The following is a 19612-nucleotide window of genomic DNA, read 5'->3' as shown; positions in this document are numbered from 1 at the left end:
AACTGTGAGGCAGAGAAGATGGTTCCTTTTAATATAAACAAATAAATTATTGTTCTTGTGGTCTGAATGTTTATGTTCCCCCAAAATTCAAATGTTGAACTCCTCACCTCCAAAATGACGGTATTGGGAGGTGGGGCATTTGGGAGATTATTAGATTATAGGGTTATTCCCCTCATTAATAAGATTACTGCCATTATAAAATGGGCCTGAGAGAGAACCCTCAGCCCTTCCACCGTGTGAGGTTAGAATGAGAAGACAGCTGTCTATGAGGAAGTAGACCCTTACCAGACACTGCATCTGCCAGTATCGTATCTTGAACTTCTTAGCCTCTAGAGCTTTGAAAAATAAATCTCTGTTTTTTATAAGCCACTCACACTATGGTATTTTGTTATAGCAGCATGAATGGACTAAGATACTTGTGATATTCTTGTAAGTTTTTATGTTCTGAAGTTACCTTATATAAGAAATAGGGTTTTTATGATATACTAAAAATCAATTAATTAGTACAAAAATTAAAAGTATCAAGAAGAAGTCACATATGCTAACATTTTTAGTGATAATTTTTCCTAACTTCCTCCCTACTTTTTGCTGGTAATAAAGTTTTCCTAATTTTTACTCATAATAAACTAATCCACAGGAAACATTCAATAGCAAACCATGTATAAATACTTAGCACATACTATGTGCAAAATACTTTGCCAAATGAGGGGATACAGACATTTAAAAAAATCAGTCCTGATCTTACAGTCTGGGGAAAGAAACAGATTTCAAAAAATATATTACAATATGGTGTGTTAAGCCATTCACAGTCCAATGAATGGACTATGACAAATTACCTGCTTAATATCCATTTTCTGCTTCTTCCTTAGTAACAGAAATCCAATTCAAGTTTGGATGACAACGTAAACTTAAAAATATCCTGTCTCTCTTGCAGCTAAGAGTGACCTTACAGATAGCACATTTCTTTTTAAAGAATTAGAAATCTGCCAGGGATTTTGGAATAAGTTGTGTCAATTCAAGTTTCTTGATTTAGGCACTATCCTCCCTTTTATATTTAAAACATGTTTTGTGGCAAGAACACTTAACATGAGATCTACTCTCTTTTTTTTGAGACAGAGTCTCACTCTGTCACCCAGGCTGGAGTGCAGTGGCACGATCTCGGCTCACTGCAACCTCTGCCTCCCAGGTTCAAGCAATTTTCCTGCCTCAGCCTCCCACATAGCTGGGACTACAAGCGCCTGCCACCACGCCCAGCTAATTATTGTATTTTTAGTAGAGACGGGGTTTCACCATGTTGGTCAGCATGGTCTTGAACTCCTGACCTCATGATCCACTAGCCTCGGCCTCCCAAAGTGCTGGGATTACAGGCATGAGCCACCGCGCCTGGCAGATTTACTCTTTTAACAATTTTTTTTTTTTTTAGACGGAGTCTCGCTCTGTCACCCAGGCTGGAGTGCAGTGGCACAATCTCCGCTCACTGCAACCTCTGCCTCCCAGGTTCAAGAGATTCTCCTGCCTCAGCCTCCCAAGTAGCTGGGACTACAGGCACCTGGCATTTTTTTTGTATTTTTTAGTAGAGACGGGGTTTCACTGTGTTAGCCAGGATGGTCTCGATCTCCTAACCTCGTGATCTGCCCGCCTCAGCCTCCCAAAGTGCTGGGATTACAGGCGTGAGCCACTACGCCTGGACTCTTTTAACAAATTTTTAAGAAAATAATACATTATTGAAATTGTACAATGTTGCACAGCAGATCTCTAGAGCTTATTTACCTTGCTTCACTGAAACTTTATGCCTGTTAATTAGTAACTTCCGATTTCCTCTTTCCCCCAGCCCTTGGAAACTACCATTTCACTCATTGATTCTATGAATTTGATTATTTTAGATATCTCATAAAAGTGGAACCATGCAGTATTTATCTTCCTGTGACTAGCTTATTTCACTTAGCATGATGTCCTCAAGGTTCATCCATGTTGTCTCATATTGCAGAAATTCTTCTTTTTAAAGGCTGAATAGTATTCTATTGTATGTATTTGCCCACTTTATCCATTCATCTGTCAATGAACATTGAGTTTATTTCCACATTTTGGTTATTATGAATAGTGCTGCAATGAAAATAGGAGTACTAATATCTCTTTAAGATCTTGGTTCCAATTCTTTTGGACAAAGACCTAGAAGGGAGATTGCTGGATAAATGGTAGTTCTACTTTAAGTTTTTTGAGGAACATCCCGACTATTGTTTATTTTGCTTTTGTTGCCTGTGCATTTGGTGTCATATCCATAATATCACTCCCAAGACCAAAGTCATGAAGCTTTTAACCATTTTCTTCTAGGAGTTTTACTATTTTGAGTCTGATGTTTCTAATCTATTTTTATTTTTATTTTTTTAAGAGACTGGGTCTTTCTATGTTGCCCAGGCTGGTCTTGAATTCTTGGGCTCAATTGATCTTCCTGACATAGCCTTATTTTTTTTTTCTTTTCTTTTCTTTTTTTTTTGAGACAGAGTTTCGTTCTTGTCGCCCAGGCTGGAGTGCAATGGCGCGATCTCGGCTCACCGCTACCTCTGCCTCCCGGGTTCAAGTGATTCTCCTGCCTCAGCCTCCCGAGCAGCTGGGACTACAGGCATGCGCCACCACACCCAGCTAATTTTGTATTTTTTAGTAGAGACGGGGTTTCTCCATGTTGGTCAGGCTGGTCTCGAACTCCCGACCTCAGGTGATCTGCCCACCTCGGCCTCCAAAAGTGCTGGGATTACAGGCGTGAGCCACCGTGCCCAGCCTGCCATAGCCTTCTAAGAAGCTGAGATTATAGGCACCACCACTTAGACCACATTTGGAGTTTACTCTGTGGATGGTGTTAGATAAGGGTCCAATTTCTTTTCTCTCTTTTTTTTTTTTTTTTTTTTGAGACGGAGTCTTGCTCTGTCACCAGGCTGGAGTGCAGTGGCGCCATCTCAGCTCACTGCAACCTCTGCCTCCTGGGTTCAAGCGATTCTCCTGTCTCAGCTTCCCAAGTAGCTGGGACTACAGGCATGCACCACCACGCCCAGCTAATTTTTGTATTTTTAGTAGAGATGGGATTTCACCATGTTGGCCTAGTTGATCTCAATCTCCTGACCTTGTGATCCATCTGCCTCGGGCTCCCAAAGTGCTGGGATTACAGGTATACGGTCCAATTTCATTCTTTGCATATAGATATCCAGTTTTCCCAGCACCATTTGTTTAGGATAACATCTATTCCCCATTGTGTTATCTTGGCACCCTTGTCAAAAACCTGTTGACTGGGCCAGGTACAGATGCCTGTAATCCCAGCATTTTGGAAAGCCAAGAAGAGAGGATCACTTGAGGCCAGGACTTTAAAATCAGTCTGAGCAACACAGTGAGACCCCATCTTCACAAAAAAATTTAAAAATTAGCTGGACCTGGTGACACATGCCTGTAGTTATAGTTACTGGGGACGCTGAGGCAGAAGGATCCTTGAACTCAGGAGTTCAAGGCTGCAGTGAACCATTATTGTGCCACTGTACTCCAGACTGAGCAACAGAGTCAGATTCTGTCTCTCAAAAAAAATTAAAAATGGACCAGGGACAATGGCTCATGCCTGTAATCCTAGCACTTTGGGAGGCTGAGGTGGGCAGATCACTTGAGGTCAGGAGTTCAAGACCAGCCTGGCCAACATGGCGAAACCCCATCTCTACTAAAAATACAAAAATTAGCTACGCGTAGTGGCGTGCACTTGTAATCCCAGCTACTCGAGAGGTTGAGGCAGAAGAATCACTTGAACCTGGGAGGCAGAGTTTGCAATGAACCAAGACTGTGCCACTGCACTCCAGCCTAAGTGACAGAGTGAAACTCTGTCTCAAAAAAATTAATTAATTAATTAAAAATAAATAAAGATGGCCAGGCACGGTGGCTCACGCCTGTAATCCCAGCACTTTGGGAGGCCAAGGCAGGTGGATCACGAGGTCAGGAGATTGAGACCATCCTGGCTAACACGGTGAAACCCCATCTCTACTAAAAATACAAACAAAAATTAGCCGGGCATGTTGGCAGGCACCTGTAGTCTCAGCTACTCGGGAGGCTGAGGCAGGAGAATGGTGTGTTGACTGTGTATGTGTGAATTTATTTTGAGGCTCTCTATCCTGTCCCATTGGTTTATGTTTATCTTTATGCCAGTACCTACTGTATTAATTACTGTAGCTTTGTAATATATTTTGAAATCAGAAAATGTAGTGCCTCCAGTTTTGTTCTCTCTCAAGATTGATTTGGTTATTTGTGGTCTTTTATAGCTCCATATGAATTTTAGAATTATTTATTCTATTTTTATTTTAAAATGCCACTGGGATTTTGATAGGAATTCAGTGAGTCTGTAGATCATTTCAGGAAGAACGAACATTTTAATAATATTAAGTCTTCCAATCCATGAACATGGGATAACTTTCCATTTTCCTGTGTCTTGTGCACCTTTTTTCATCAATGTTTTGTAGTTTTTAGAATAGAAATCTTTCATCTCCTTAGTAGGTTTGTTCCTATGTATTTTATTATTTTTGGTGCTACTGTAAATGGGATTATTTTTCTAATTTCCTTTTCAGATAGTTTATTGTTAGTGTACAGAAATGCAATTGATCCTTGTTGTTGATTTTGTATTCTACTACTTTACTGAATTTGTTTACTTGCTCTGACCTTTTTTAATTTTTGAATTTTTAATTTTTTTGTTGTGAGGTAGTTGCCAGCTTTATTTACCACCAACTAAATCAACATTGTGCTCTGTTACTTAAACTTACATTAATAAAAGTATATAATAATAGTTCTTGGCCTATATGCCACTTATTTCCATGAATATTCAAAAACTACAATATATCAATATGGTAATATACTACAACCTTCTCTCAGCAAGCATTTACCTTCACTGTCTACTGTTTCAGGCTCTTTGTAGATACTGGGTAAACAAACATGACTAAGACAAGTTCCCTGCCCTCAAAGAGGACAAATTATCTGGGTATTTTCTTTTGAAATGTGTTGATATTGTCGCTACATCAGAGTCATGGTAATAATTGTGTTCTAACCTTTTTTAAAGGAAGTCTTTGGGTTTTCTATATATGAGTACGTCATCTGCAACCAGGGACAATTTTATTTCTTCCTTTCCAATTGTAAGTCTTATATTTCATTTTCCTTTTTTTTTTGAGACAGTCTTGTTCTGTCACCCAGGCCAGAACGCAGTGGTGTGATCTTGGCTCACTGCAACCTTCGCCTCCTCAGTTCAAGTGATTCTCCTGCCTCAGCATCCAGAGTAGCTGGGATTACAGGTGCCTGCCACCACGCCCAGCTAATTTTTGTATTTTTAGTAGAGATGGGGTTTCACCATGTTGGCCAGGCTGCTGCTCTTGAACTCCTGACCTCAGGTGATCTGCCCGCCTTGGCCTCCCAAAGTGCTGGGATTATAGGGTGTGAGCCACCACACCCAGCCTATATTTCATTTTCTTGCCTAGCTATTCTGGCTAGAATCTCTAGTACTATGTTGAATAAAAGCGGCAAGAGTTGGCACCCTTGTCTCATTTATCTTAGAGGAAAAACTTTCAATTTTTTACTGTTGAGTATGATGTTAGCTGTGGGCTTTGCATATATACTTTATTATGTTGAGATCATCTCCCTCTATTACTATGTGTTGGAAATTTTCATCAACAAAGAGTTTTTATCATGTTGAATTTTGTGAAATGCCTACGTATCAACTGAGAGAATCATGTGATGATTATTTTTTATTCTGCTAATATGCTGTATCAGATTAGTTGATTTCATATATTGAAATCTTTGTATCTCAGGCATAAATTACACCTGGTCATGGTGTATGATCTTTTTAATGTGCTGTTGGATTTGTTTTGCTAGTATTTGTTGAAAATTTTTACATCGATATTCTTTAGGAATATTGAGCTGTAGTTTTCTTGTGGTGTCTTTGTTTGTCTTTGGTATCAGCATAAAGCTGACCTCATGAGTTTAGAACCTTTCCTTCCTCTTTAATTTTTCTGAAGAGGTCAAAAAGGATTGGCATTAATTTGTCTTTAAAGTAGAGTTCACCATGGAAGCCTGGTCCTGGACTTTTCTTTTTGGGGAAGTTTTTGATTATTGAATCAATCTCCATACTAGCTATTGGTCTGTTCAGGCATTCTATTTCTTCCTGATTCAGTCTTGGTAGGTTGTATGAGCAATTTATCCATTTTTTTCCAGTTTATCTAGTTTGTTGGCTTATAATTTTTCATAGTAGTCTCTTATGATCTTTTGTATTTCTGTGGCATCAGTTGTAATGTCTATTCTTTTATTTCTGATTTTACTTATTTGACTCTTCTTTTTCTTAGTCTAGCTAAGAGTTTGATTTTAGTTATCTTTTCAAAAAACCAACTCTTAGCTGTGCTGATTTTTTCTATTATTTTTCTATTTTCTATTTCATTTATTCCTAGTCTACTGTTTGTTATTTCCTTCTTTTTGCTAATTTTGGGCTTACTTTGTTCTTTTTCTACTTCCTCAAGGTATAAATTTGGGTTGTTCATTTCAAATCTTTCTTATGTTTTAATGCACCTGTTCATCACTATGAACTTAGTACTGCTTTTGCTGCAGCCCATAAGTTTTGATATGTTGTGTTTTTGTTTGTCTAGAGGAATTTTTTTTTTTTTGAGATGGAGTCTTGCTCTGTTGTCCAGGCTAGAGTGCAGTGGTGTGATTTTGCTCACTGCAACCTCTGCCTCCCAGGTTCAAGCAATTCCCTGCCTCAGCTTCCCGAGTAGCTGGGATTACAGGCGCCTGCCACCACACCTGGCTAATTATTGCATTTTTAGTAGACACGGGGTTTCACCATCTTGGCCAGACTGGTCTTGAATTCCTGACCTCATGATCCACCCGCCTCGGCCTGCCAAAGTGCTAGGATTACAGGCATGAGCCACAGCGCCCGGCCTGTCTAGAGGAATTTTCTGATTTAACTTTTGATATCTCCTTTGACCAAGTGGTTATTCAGAAGTGTGTTAATTTCCATGTGTTTATGAATTTTCCAAATTCCTTCTTCTATTGATTTCTATTTGTTTTCATTGTATTCAGAAAAGATACCTGATATGATTTCAATCTTCTTCTTTTTTTTTTTTTTTTGACACAGTCTCACTCTGTCACCCAGACTGGAGTACAAGTGGTGCGACATTGGCTCACTGCAACCTCCACCTCCTGAGTTCAAGTGATTCTTGTGCCTCAGCCTCCCCAATAGCTGGGATTACAGGTGCACGCCACCACACCTGGCTAATTTTTTTGTATTAGTAGAGATGGAGTTTTACCATCTTGGCCAGGCTGGTCTCAAACTCATGACCTCAAGTGACCCACCTGCCTTGACCTCCCAAAGTGTTGGGATTACAGGTGTGAGACACCATGGCTAACCTGAATCTTCTTAATAATGCTAAAATTAGTTTAGTGACTTAACATGATCTATCCTGAAGAAAGACCTATATATGCCTGAGAAGAATGTGTGTTTTGCTGCTATTAGGTGGACTATTCTGTATATGTCTGTGATGGCCATTTGATCTAAACTGTTTCCTTATTAATCTCCTGTCCAGATGTTCTGTCCATTACTGAAAGTGGGGTATTGAAATCTCCTGCTATTATTGTATTGCTGCCTATTTCTCCCTTCAGTTCTGTCAATGTTTGCTTTATGTGTTTAGATGCTTTGATATTGGGTGCACATATATTTACAATTGTTATATATTCCTGGTGAATTACCCTTTGATTATTATACAATGTTGTGATGGTTACTACTGACTGTCAACTTAATTGGATTGAAGGATGCAAAGTATTGATCCTGGGTGTGTCTGTGAGGGTGTTGCCAAAGGAGATTAACATTTGAGTCAGTGGGCTGGGGAAGGCAGACGCATCCTTAATCTGGTGGGCACCATCTAATCAGCTGCCAGTGAATATAAAGCAGGCAGGAAATCATGAAAAAGTTAGACTGGACTAGCCTCCCAGCATACATCTTTCTCCCATGCTGGATGCTTCTTGCTCTCGAACATTAGACTCCGAGTTTTTAGGTTTGGGACTCTGACTGGCTTCCTTGCTCTTCAGCTTGTAGACACCCTATTGTGGGACCTTGTGATCATGTGACTTAATAATATATATGGAAGTTTATTATATGTCCATATATATGTACATATATATATATATATATCCTATTAGTTCTGTTCTTCTAGAGAACCCTGACTAATACAAATGTTCTTCCTTGTCTCTTGTGACAGTTTTTTACTTACAGTCTGTTTTGTTTAATATAATCACTCCTACTCTCTCTTGTTTACTATTTGCATGGCATATCTTTTTCTCTTTTCTCTTTTTTTGAGATGGAGTCTCACTCTATTGCCCAGGCTGGAGTGCAGTGCTCCTGCAACCTCTGCCTCCCAGGTTCAAGCAATTCTCCTGCGTCAGCCTCCTGAGTAGCTGAGATTACAGGCATCTGCCACCATGCCCGGCTAATTTTTGTATTTTTAGTAGAGACAGGATTTCACCATCTTGGCCAGGCTGGTCTCAAACTCCTGGCCTCAACTGATCTGCCTGCTTCGGTCTCCCAAAGTGCTAGGATTACAAGCATGAGCCACCGTGCCCAGTTAGCATGGCATATCTCTTTCCATCCTTTCAGTGCAGTTTATGTGTGTCCTTAAGTTAAAGTGAGTATCTTATGGACAGTGTATAGTTAGGTTTTCATTTTTAATTCACTCACCACTATATGTCTTTTGATTGTGGAGTTTAATTTATTTGCATTTAAATTATTATTACACTTACCTCCTACATCAAAACCTAATTGTAACATTTTAGACATATGTCCAGATGTATTCCAGTATTGAAGCAGTGTTGCCTTCTGCCATGATTGTAAGGCCTCCCAAGCCATGTGGAGCTGTGAGTCAATGAAACCTCTTTCCTTTATAAATTACCCAGTCCCAAGTATTTCTTTATTAGCAGCGTGAGAACAGACTAATACAGTAAATTGGTACCAGTAGAGTGGGGTGCTGCTGAAAAGATACCTGAAAATGTGGAAGTGACTTTGGAACTGGGTAATAGGCAGAGGTTGGAATTGTTTGGAGGGCTCAGAGGAAGACAGGAAATATGGGAAAGTTTGGAACTTCCTAGAGACTTGTTGAATGGCTTTGACCAAAATGCTGATAGTGATATGGACAATAAAGTTCAGGCTGAGGTGGTCTCAGATGGAGATGAGGAATTTTTTGGGAACTGGAGTAAAGGCCACTCTTGCTGTGCAAAGAGACTGGTGGCATTTTGCCCTTGCCCTAGAGGTCTGTGGAACACTGAACTCGAGAGAGATGATTTAGGGTATCTGACGGAAGACATTTCTGAGCAGCAAAGCATTCAAGAGGTGATCTGGGTGCTGTTAAAAGCATTCAGTTTTATGCATTCACAAAGATATGGTTTGGAATTGGAACTTCTGTTTAGAAGGGAAGCAGAGCATAAAAGTTTGGAATATTTGCAGCCTGATGATGCAATATAAAAGAAAGACCCATTTTCTGAGGAAAAATTCAAACTGGCTGTGGAAATTTGTGTAAGTATCAAGGAACCAAATGTTAATTTCCATGACAATGGGGAAAATGTCTCCAGGGCATGTCAGAGGTCTTCACAGCAGCCCCTCCCCTCATAGGCCCAGAGGCCTAGGGGGAAAAAATGGTTTTGTGGGCTGGCCCCAGAGCCTTGCTGCTTTGTGCAGTCTTGGGACTTGGTGCCCTGCATCCCAGCCATGGTTAAAAGGGGCCAATGTACAGCTCAGGCCATTGCTTCAGAGGGTGCAAGCCTGAAGCCCTGGTGGCTTACACATGGCATTTGGCCTGTGGGTGCATGGAAAAATTGAGGTTTGCAAACCTCCACCTAGATTTCAAAGGGTGTATGGAAATGCATAGATGTCCAGGCAGAGGTGTGCTACAGGGGCAGAGATCTCATGGAGAACCTCTGCTAGGGCAGTGTGGAAGGGAAATGTGGGGTGGGAGCCCCCACACAGATTCCCCACTGAGGCACTGCCTAGTGGAGCTGTGAGAAAGGGCCACTGTCCTCCAGACCCCAGAATGGTAGGCCCACCAATAGCTTGCACTGTGTGCCTGGAAAAGCCAGAAACTCAATGCCATCCTGTGAAAGCAGCCAGGATGGGGACTGACTGCATCCTGCAAAGCCAGGGGCAGAGCTACCCAAGGCCATGGGAGCCCACCTTTTGCATCAGCATGCCCTGGATGTGAGACATGGAGTCAAAGGAGATCATTTTGGAACTTTAAGGTTTAGTGACTGTCCTATTGGATTTCAGATTTGCATGGGGCCTGTAGCCCCCTAGTTTTGGACAATTCCTCCAATTTGGAATGGGTATATTTACCCAGTGCCTTTACTTCCATTGTATCTAGGAAGTAACTAACTTGCTTTTGATTTTACAGGTTCATGGGTAGAAGGGACTTGCCTTGTCCCAGATAAGACTTTGAATTGTGGACTTTTGAGTTAATGCTGAAATGAGTTAAGACTCTGGGGGGACCGTTGGAAAGGCATGATTGGTTTTGAAATGTGAGGACTTAAGATTTGGGAGGAGCCAGGGTAGAATTATATGGTTTGGCTGCGTCCCCATCCAAATCTCATCTCAAATCGTACCTCCCATAATTCCCACACATCTTGGGAGGGACCTAGTGGGAGGTAATTGAATCATGGGGGTGGGTCTTTCCTGTGCTGTTCTTGTGATAATGAATAAGTCTCACGAGATCTGATGGTTTTTTTGTTTTTTTTTTTTTTTTTTTTGACAGTCTCGCTCTGTCGCCCAGGCTGGAGTGCAGTGGTGCCATGTCAGCTCACTGCAACCTCTGTCTCCCAGGTTCAAGCGATTCTCCTGCCTCAGCCTCCTCAGTAGCTGGGACTACAGTCACGCGCCACCACGTGCGGCTAATTTTTTTGTATTTTTAGTACAGACAGGGTTTCATAGTGTTGGTCAGGATGGTCTTGATCTCCTGACCCCGTGATCTGCCCGCCTTGGCCTCCCAAAGTGCTGGGATTACAGGCGTGAGCCACTGCACCCAGCTGTTTTTTTTTTTTTTTGAGACAGGGTCTTGCTCTGTTGCCCAGGCTGGAGTGCGGTGGCATGATCTTGGCTCACTGCAAACCCCACCTCCTGGGTTCAAGCGATTCTCCTGCCTCAGCATACCTAGTAGCTGGGATTACAGGTGCGCACCACCACACCCAGCTAATTTTTGCATTTTTTAGTAGAGACAGGGTTTCGCCATGTTGGCCAGGCTGGTCTCAAACTCCTGACCTCAGGTGATCTGCCCACCTCAGCATCCCAAAGTGTTGGGATTACAGGTGTGAGACACTGCACCTGGTCGATCTGATGGTTTTATAAAAGGGAGTTCGCCTGCACATGCTCTCTCTCTTGCCTTCCACCATGTAAGATGTGACTTTGCTCCTCATTAGCTTTCCGCCATGATTGTGAGGCCTCCCAGCCATGTGGAACTGTGAGTCAATTAAACCTCTTTCTTTTATAAATTACCCTGTCTTGGGTATGTCTTTATTAGCAGTGTGAGAACAGACTAATACACATTCCATTAAATCTCCTATAGGATTTGGCCTCCATTTACTTCTTCAACTTTATTTCCAGCTATGCCAGTTTTACTCATGCTAATATATATTTCAGTTTCTAGCATAACCCGATGCTCAGAAGATGACTAATAACTATTGAAAAATTAATGCATACAGATTGAATTAAGTTTTATATATTTTTCAGGTGAAATGTCTAAATGGAGATTATAATAATTTGTGATTATATATGTGACTATGTTCTTCAGGAGAGAGAACAAGGCTAGAGATATATATTTGATAGATTAACAAGAATTAGAACATAAAATGCATTCTCTTTTCTCCTCCCTTTTTTGGGAAAAAGATATAGAGTGAAGAGAGAAGCCTGAGTATGGAATTGTGGGGGAAATTAAAGAAGCTGTAAACTTTCAAAGGAGACTGAGAAGTCAGAAAGGTAGGAAGAAAACCAAGAGGATATAATGACTCAAAAACTAAAGAAGAAGGTAATTTTTGCCCAAAAGCAAACCAAGAGACAAAGAAGTTGCCAATTGGTAAGGGCTGCCAAAGTGAAAAGGCTAATTGGATTTAGTGCCAAGGTAATCTTGAGCCACAGGTAAGATGCATAGGCAATGGAAATCAATAGGCAAAAGGAAATCAGTAGTTACTTCTTCGAAGAAGTAACCAGCTGGACTGATGCCCTGGCAGCCTCCCATGCTGGAATGTACCAGTCTCATGTTGATGGTGATTCAGAAGCTGTATCTGGGCTCAGCGGAAAATAGTGATTTTCTTTTTAAAATAACCTTTTATTATTATAAAACCAGCATATGCAAGTAGAAAGTACAAAACTACATATCAGCAAAATAAAAAACAACAACCCCCTTTCCAGAGATTAACGGTTCGGTGTATATCTTTCCAGTTCATTATTTATTCCTATATATGCACATAAATATATAAATATATTTTTACCAAAATGATACCATACTCAATGTGTGGTTTTGTAACCTATTTACTTTTTTAAATTAACAATCTTCACCTTTCCAAGTGAATACATTTTTATCTTATCTAAAACCCAAATTCAAATTTTTCCATTAGTCTCCAAAATATCTTTACTTTGAAAATTAGTAATTAAAAGCAAAGACTTATTATTTACTTTTCCTTTCCAGTAGGAGTTATATTTCAGGGTAACCAAATAGTTCCAGGTAATAAAGGCAAGCTCTAGGTTACCAAAGAAAGTCAGAATGTAGAAGGAATGATATATTTATAATTGTTTTGCAATTCTTATTGAAATTACTGACTCATGTAAGGGTTTTCAATAAGTGTTAAAGCATAAGGTTTATGTTTGAAGGGGAACTGGACATCTATGTAGTATCAAAGCAATGCCATACAAATTACTTACCATAGTTTACAATGGAGGGATGAGCCTGTCATCATATCATCAATTCAGCTGTCATTCTAAATATCAATAGTTGTGCATTAATCAAATAGCATGAAAGATACTATATAAAAATATATAACCTGTAAGTATTCTAGCCCTAAATGTTTAACTTGAATTCGCCTGAAATCTTTGTATCTTACATGTTTCAAAGAAAGATTTCAAATAAATATTTCAAAAAGCCATTTTTACATCCAAAATCATAGATAAGATGTTCTGGGTTGCTAAGCAACACTGTGAAGGCAAAAGAATAATAATAAGGACATGTGTGCATTACTGCATCATCCTTAGATGTAAGTTTTGTTTTTGTTTTTATTTTTAGAGCCAGTCCCCTCTTTCTCTGTTGCCCAGGCTTGAATGCAGTGGCACAATCATAGCTCATTGTAGCCTTGAACTCCTGGGCTCAAGTGATCCTCCTGCCACAATCTCCCAAGTAGGTGAAATTACAGGCATGTGCCACCACACATGGCTAATTGTTTTATTTTTTGTAGAGACAGGGTCTTGCTATGTTCCCCAGACTGATCTTGAACTCTCGACCTCAAGTGATCCTCCCACCTCAGGCTCTCAAATTGCTGGGATTGTAGACGGGAGACACAGTGCCTGGCTGATAAGTTTTATTTACTGTAATTTGTTATACTAAGAAATAAGTGTGGTAAGAGGGGACTGGCTGGGAATGCTAACTCCATGTATTGTAAGAGGAGGTCTGGCTGGAGATTTACTTGAATGGAAAACATAACTCTGAAATTTAGTGTTTCCTGGTTGTTAAGGAAGTGGCTTTCATTTTCACATCACATGAAAGATCCTGATACGTACATATTAGGGGTTGTGTAGATTATTACATAAAGCTGCATAATGGCCTGAAGTCATGCCTGCCTATGTATCTTCTATAAACCTCAGAATCAGGCCAGTTGCTACAAAAGCCTTGTTATCAATGAGAGGATGGTAGAGTGTATGGTCTGTGTGTAATTTTCCTCCAACTGGGTGTAGTGAAAATACAGTTAGTAATATTGTATAGAACATAATATTCCCAAAAGGTAGTGACCATAATAGTTTATATTTCTTGAGTTCTTTAATTCTTATAATATTATAAAAGAGTTTTTTTTTAAACTCCTGTTTTACAGATGATTTTACAGATGACAGCCTTGGTGGTAAATGACAAAGCTAGGGTTAGAACTGAGATCTGTCTGATTTTGGTGTTAGAACTCAAACACACTGCACTATACTACTTCAGTGAATCAAATTTGTATTAACTTTGTAATTTTGGTTAAAATGTATTTTGAGGTTTTCTGTGGACCCAATAGTAATACTAACTTATAACAGTTTCTGGGCTATCACTGCGAATTCAATGGAAATCAAAGTACTTAGTTCTTGTCAAATATTAGCACTGAAGAAATAAAACATTAACAGAATATTTCGATTTTTTTAAAACACAGTCACTGCTATTCTAGGCAAAGCCTAAATTTTTATTTGACTTTTTTTTGCTACTTTTTATGAATTTGACAGTTGTGCATTTGGAATCTGTTCAAATTCTATTTGTAGCTGAATCATGTGAATGCCAATGCCAACGAGATCAGTACATCTGCTTCTTAGCATCTCTAGAGTAATCTGTATTTGCAGAATGCTTTATATAAATTTGAACATGTTAACATGCTCAATCAGATTTATTTACCACCAGTCTTATGATGTTAGGCCTTCCATAGTGGTTTAATAGATGTTTGGAGCAAATACCAGGTAGGCAGCTTTTGATTTGAACACTTCTACTAAAAAATAATAATAGATATGATAAGGAGAAAATGATTACTGTATTTGGTTAAGGGTAGAAAATAACAAGTAGTAATACTTTCCCATGGAATTGACCGACAGGTATAAAAAAGAAAGTGACATACTCTGAAAGTCTTCTTTTTTTTTCTTTCCTAAAGCAGGGACCCAGTAACATTTCAGAATGTCTTTAGGAAATGAGACATTAAAAAAACAAAAACCATAATCATGTACCATTATCACAGCTAAGACAATTAACAATAATTCCTTAATATCCTGTAATATGTAGTTGGTATTAAAATTTTCCTGATTGTCTCATTATATATTTTTGTAAGTTGTTTGAGTTGGAATCTGATAAAGGTAAAGATCCACGTATTGCACTTGGTTGATATATCTGATAAGTCTATTTTAAATCTCTAACAGTGCCCTCCCTTTCACTCTCTTGCCTTTGTTTGTTGCACGAAGGTCATTTTTCTCTGGAATTTTCCCCGCCCTCAGTTCAGATAATTGTATTCTTTTGGTGTACTACTTTAGTAACTTAAGGAAGGGGTGGGGGGCTTAGGACACAAAGAATGTCAGGTCCAAGTCTATTTGCTGACTGCAGAAGGAAGTGGGGAGTATAACAATGTGGGATCATGGGGTGGAGTTGGTGGCCATGTCTGGAAGTGAGCTGACATTCAAAGATAAAGTCTTCAATAGAGGTGTATCAATCCCAGTTCCAGGAGGATATTACAGGGATTAAGGGTTAAAGGATACAATTAAGGGAATGAGACTGGGAGTCTGGTCTCAGCTGTGCATGTAAGAATACCAGACAAAAGTAAGGCTCCCATAGAAATGGACTGGAAACAACTAGGGGAGAATATCAACAGGGCCTAGAACAGAGGAATGAACGTGACAGGAATGTAGTGGACAGACTTTATTGGAATATAGGGTAGGCGCCTTCTTTTTCCACCATATCACTTCTGGGTACCAGTGTTCTATAGAGGTAAAAGAGGCACTAAATACCTGGGAGATCTGGCAAAAGACATCTAGGTAGTACCTGTGGTTGGGAGGATTGAGTAGATGGTTGCTACCTGATAATGCGGTAAGAATATACGGCACCTTCACTCCCAGAACAGTAACAATGAGTTTTGAAATACTGCTGGTTTATAGGGTGAGGACTCTTGTTAGCTTTACACTCATTTCAGGAAAGAGGTAGAACAACATACAGATACTTGATAATTTTTTTTTGTAAGTAAGTGTAGGACCCAGTACAAACTGATAACTTATTAAATTGAAAGAATTAATATACAACCTGGTTTATGAAAATTTAATTACTGTGACTTCTCAAGAGTTTCATATACTTGTATAAATACAGGCTGGACAAAGCTAACTGGAATAATCTTGTAATTAGCTAGCAATCTAGTAGCTAATAGGAATACTAGTAATGTATACACTTTTACATATATTAAGAGATATAAATAAAAGTCATTTGGACAGTCTTCTATAAAATTATAGATTTGGTTTTATCAAGAAAATATTCTAGGGTGTGGTGGTTCATGCCTGTAATCCCAGTGACTCAGGAGGCTGAGGAGGGAGATCACTTGAACCCAGGAGTTCGAGGCTGTAATGCACGCCACTGCACTTCAGCCTGGGTGACAGAGTGAGACCCTGATTCTAAAACAAAAACAAAGTAGTATATAAGTAAATATACTTTGAATGATCTCATGTGGTTGAGGGGAAAAAAGAGAAAGGTTCTGGTTTTAAAAAAGTAAGGTATAATTCATTTGCATTATACTTACAGATTTGGAAATCTAAGGGATTATGTGTTCTAAGCTTCCCATGTTTAAATAGTCATGATAAACTTAAAAAAAAAAACACTCTCCTAAAATTGAAATGAAAAACACATTTACAATTGGAAATTTGTAGTCTAAGTAGCTATCAGAAAGAAATGGGTTCTTATTATTATTAGAATTTATTTTGAATTTAGGATGTCCTCTGAATTGAGTTAAAACTCAGGAGTCAATCCTTATACCTGCGCACAAATTTCTAGCTATTTCCCAAGATGGTGTTAAAAGTCATAGCATGCACATAATTTTGAATAGGCAACGTGGGTGGAAAGGGTAGGCAGAGCATTTCAATAAGACTTAATTGTCTTTAACCTGTGAATACATAATTATATAATTTGTTAAGATGAACTTTCATTTATAGACTTCTATGGAGGGAATCATTAATACTTCATAGTTAAGTGAAAATAGTATATAATTCTGCTTTTTATTACTCTAAATCATGATCTCCTAAATACATGCTACTTTCTTAGTCTAATTATATAATACATCATCTTCACTGGTACATTATGTAAATTTGAAATAAGAATGTCATTGTGAAGAAAAACACTTAAAATGCTGTTATTTAAAAAGAGAATACCAATAATATATTAATACAATTTGCCTCTGTGGATGAGAAAAGAAGAAATGTATCATGTTTTTGCTTTTAAAATAAAAGGTATGTATCAGATGGAGATAATAGTACTAGTTTGTAAAATACTTTGTCTAATGAGGTCTAATAGTAGGCATAAAATGCAAATTTGGTTGGGTCTATTTCTAATGTTAGATATGTGATTATTTTTTTCTTTAAAAAAACTTATTAAAATAATTTTAACAATACTTACTGTTTGTTTGCATTGTCAATTGTATTTAGATTTAGGCAAATATCTACCACTCTTAATGCTCTTTGTTTATTATCAACTCTCAGACCTTCCATTTGAGTTGATTTTCTTCTTCTTCTTCTTTTTTTTTTTTTTTTTGAGACAGGATCTCTCTCTATCACCCAGGCTGGAGTATAATGGTGTGATCATGTCTCACTGCAGCCTTGATCTCCCAGGCTCAAGCAATCCTCCTACCTCAGCCTCCCAGGTCAGGACCACCGGCACACATTACCATGCCCAGCTAATTTTTAAATTTTTTGTAGAGATAAAATCTCAATATGTTGTCCAGGCTGGTCTCAAACTCCTGTGATCCTTCTGCCTCAGCCTCCCAAAGTGCTGGGATTTACAGGCGTGAGCCACTGTGCCTGGCCTGGGATCATTTTCTTTTTGTCTGAAAAAAGAAATTTCTTTAGACTTTCCTTTAGTGAGACTCTATTAGCAGCAAATTCTGCTTTTGCTTGCCGGAAAATTCCTTTATTTTGGCCTCATTCTTGAAATATTTTTTTCACTGGGTACTGAATTCTAGGCTGACAGTCATTTTCTTTTAGTCCACTGAAGATATTATTCCACTGTCTTCTGTTTTTCACTGGTTCTGATGAAAAGTCATTTACCTGACACTTTGAAGATTAACTATATTTTTTCTTTGTTGCTTTTAAGGTTTTCTTTTTTGTTTTTGGTGTTCTACAGTTTCACTGTGATATATCTCAGCGTGATTTTATTATTCTTTAACTTGCTTGGGATTTGGGAGGCTTCTTAAGTCTGTGAGTTGGAGTCTTTCATCAGTTCTGGAAAGTTCACAACCATTATCTTGTCAAATACTGCCTCTGGCCCACTGGCTCTTTCCTTTTCATCTGAAGTCATAATTAGATTTTAGACCTGTTTACAATGTCCTCCATGTCACTTAAAGTCTCCTTTATATTTTTAATTTATGTTTTCTTTTTTTTATTGCATTTGAGATAACTTTATCTTTATCTTCCATTTCATTGGCTTGTACTTCTGCTGTGTCAAATGAACTACTAAATTTGTCCACTGAGTTTATATTCTAATCATTTATGTTTTTCAACTCTTTTAGTTCTATTTGCTTTTTTCAAAATCTTCATTCCTACTTTAGTTTTTTGTTCTCTGCACATATTTTCAAACTTGTCTTTTATTCCTTTACTCATATTTAATATTGTTATTTACAGTCTGTGACCCTTTTTTTTTTTTTTTTTTTGAGGTGGAGTCTCACTGTCGCCCAGGCCGGAGTGCAGTGGCGCAATCTTGGCTCACTGCAACCTTCACCTCCCGGGTTCAAGCAATTCTCCTGCCTCAGCCTTCCCAGTAGCTGGGATTACAGGTGAAATTTTTGTATTTTTAGTAGAGATGGGGGTTTAACCATGTTGGCTAGGCTGGGCTCAAACACCTGACCTCAAGTGATCTGCCTGCCTTGACCTCCCAAAGTGCTGGGATTACAGGCATGAGCCACCACACCTGGCCCAGTCCGTGACTTGTAAATCCAGGATCTGAAGTCTTTTAAAATTTGTTTGTGCCGTCTTAAGTCTGTACTGTTTCTCACGAATGGTGTCTTATTCTGTGCTTGTTATTTTTTTTTAAATGTGACCTGCTCATTTTCCTTAAAATTTTATTTATAGTCATTTTTTATGGCTTAAGATGAAGGTGGGTTCCTCCAAAGAGGATTCGTATTTGCTTCTGCCAGGTTTCTGAGAGCATTATCAGTCAAAAATTCATAATTACACCTAGGTACAGTGGCTCATGCCTATAATCCCAGCACTTTGGGAGGCGGAGGTGGGCGGATTACCCGAGGTCAGGAGTTCGAGACCAGCCTAGCCAACATGGTGAAACCCCTGTCTCTACTAAAAATAAAAAAATTAGCTGGGCGTGGTGGCACGTGCCTGTAGTCCCAGCTACTTGGGAGGGTGAGGCAGGAGAATTGCTTGAACCTGGGAGGTGGAGGTTGCAGTGAGCTGAGATCATGCCACTGCACTCCAACCAGGGCGACAGAGTGAGAATCCCTGTCTAAAAAAAAAAAAAAAAAAAATCTTAATTATTAGCCTGAAGTTTTTGGGGACCACCCAGCTAGTATGAATTCAAGCTACGTTTTTGTGTGAGAATTGGATTGCGGTTCCAAATTCTCAGATACGATTTTGCTTTTCCCCTGTCCACTAGGTGCCAAGGTCTAAGAC

General features: G+C 39.0%; 1 long non-coding RNA gene across 1 annotated transcript in view; it reads right to left on the bottom strand.

Annotated features, from left to right (window-relative positions):
- The window catches only part of LOC112441425 (uncharacterized), a 198397-nt gene that overhangs the window by 102399 nt on the left and 76386 nt on the right, over positions 1 to 19612 (bottom strand). The window contains exon 4 of the long non-coding RNA XR_010108849.1: positions 12950 to 13005. This is a non-coding gene — a long non-coding RNA (uncharacterized LOC112441425). The remainder of the gene's footprint in view (positions 1 to 12949; positions 13006 to 19612) is intronic.

Source organism: Pan paniscus, chromosome 10 (assembly GCF_029289425.2).
Source record: "Pan paniscus chromosome 10, NHGRI_mPanPan1-v2.0_pri, whole genome shotgun sequence".
In the NCBI taxonomy this organism is placed as follows: domain Eukaryota; kingdom Metazoa; phylum Chordata; class Mammalia; order Primates; family Hominidae; genus Pan; species Pan paniscus.
This window is presented reverse-complemented; position numbering and strand designations above follow the sequence as displayed.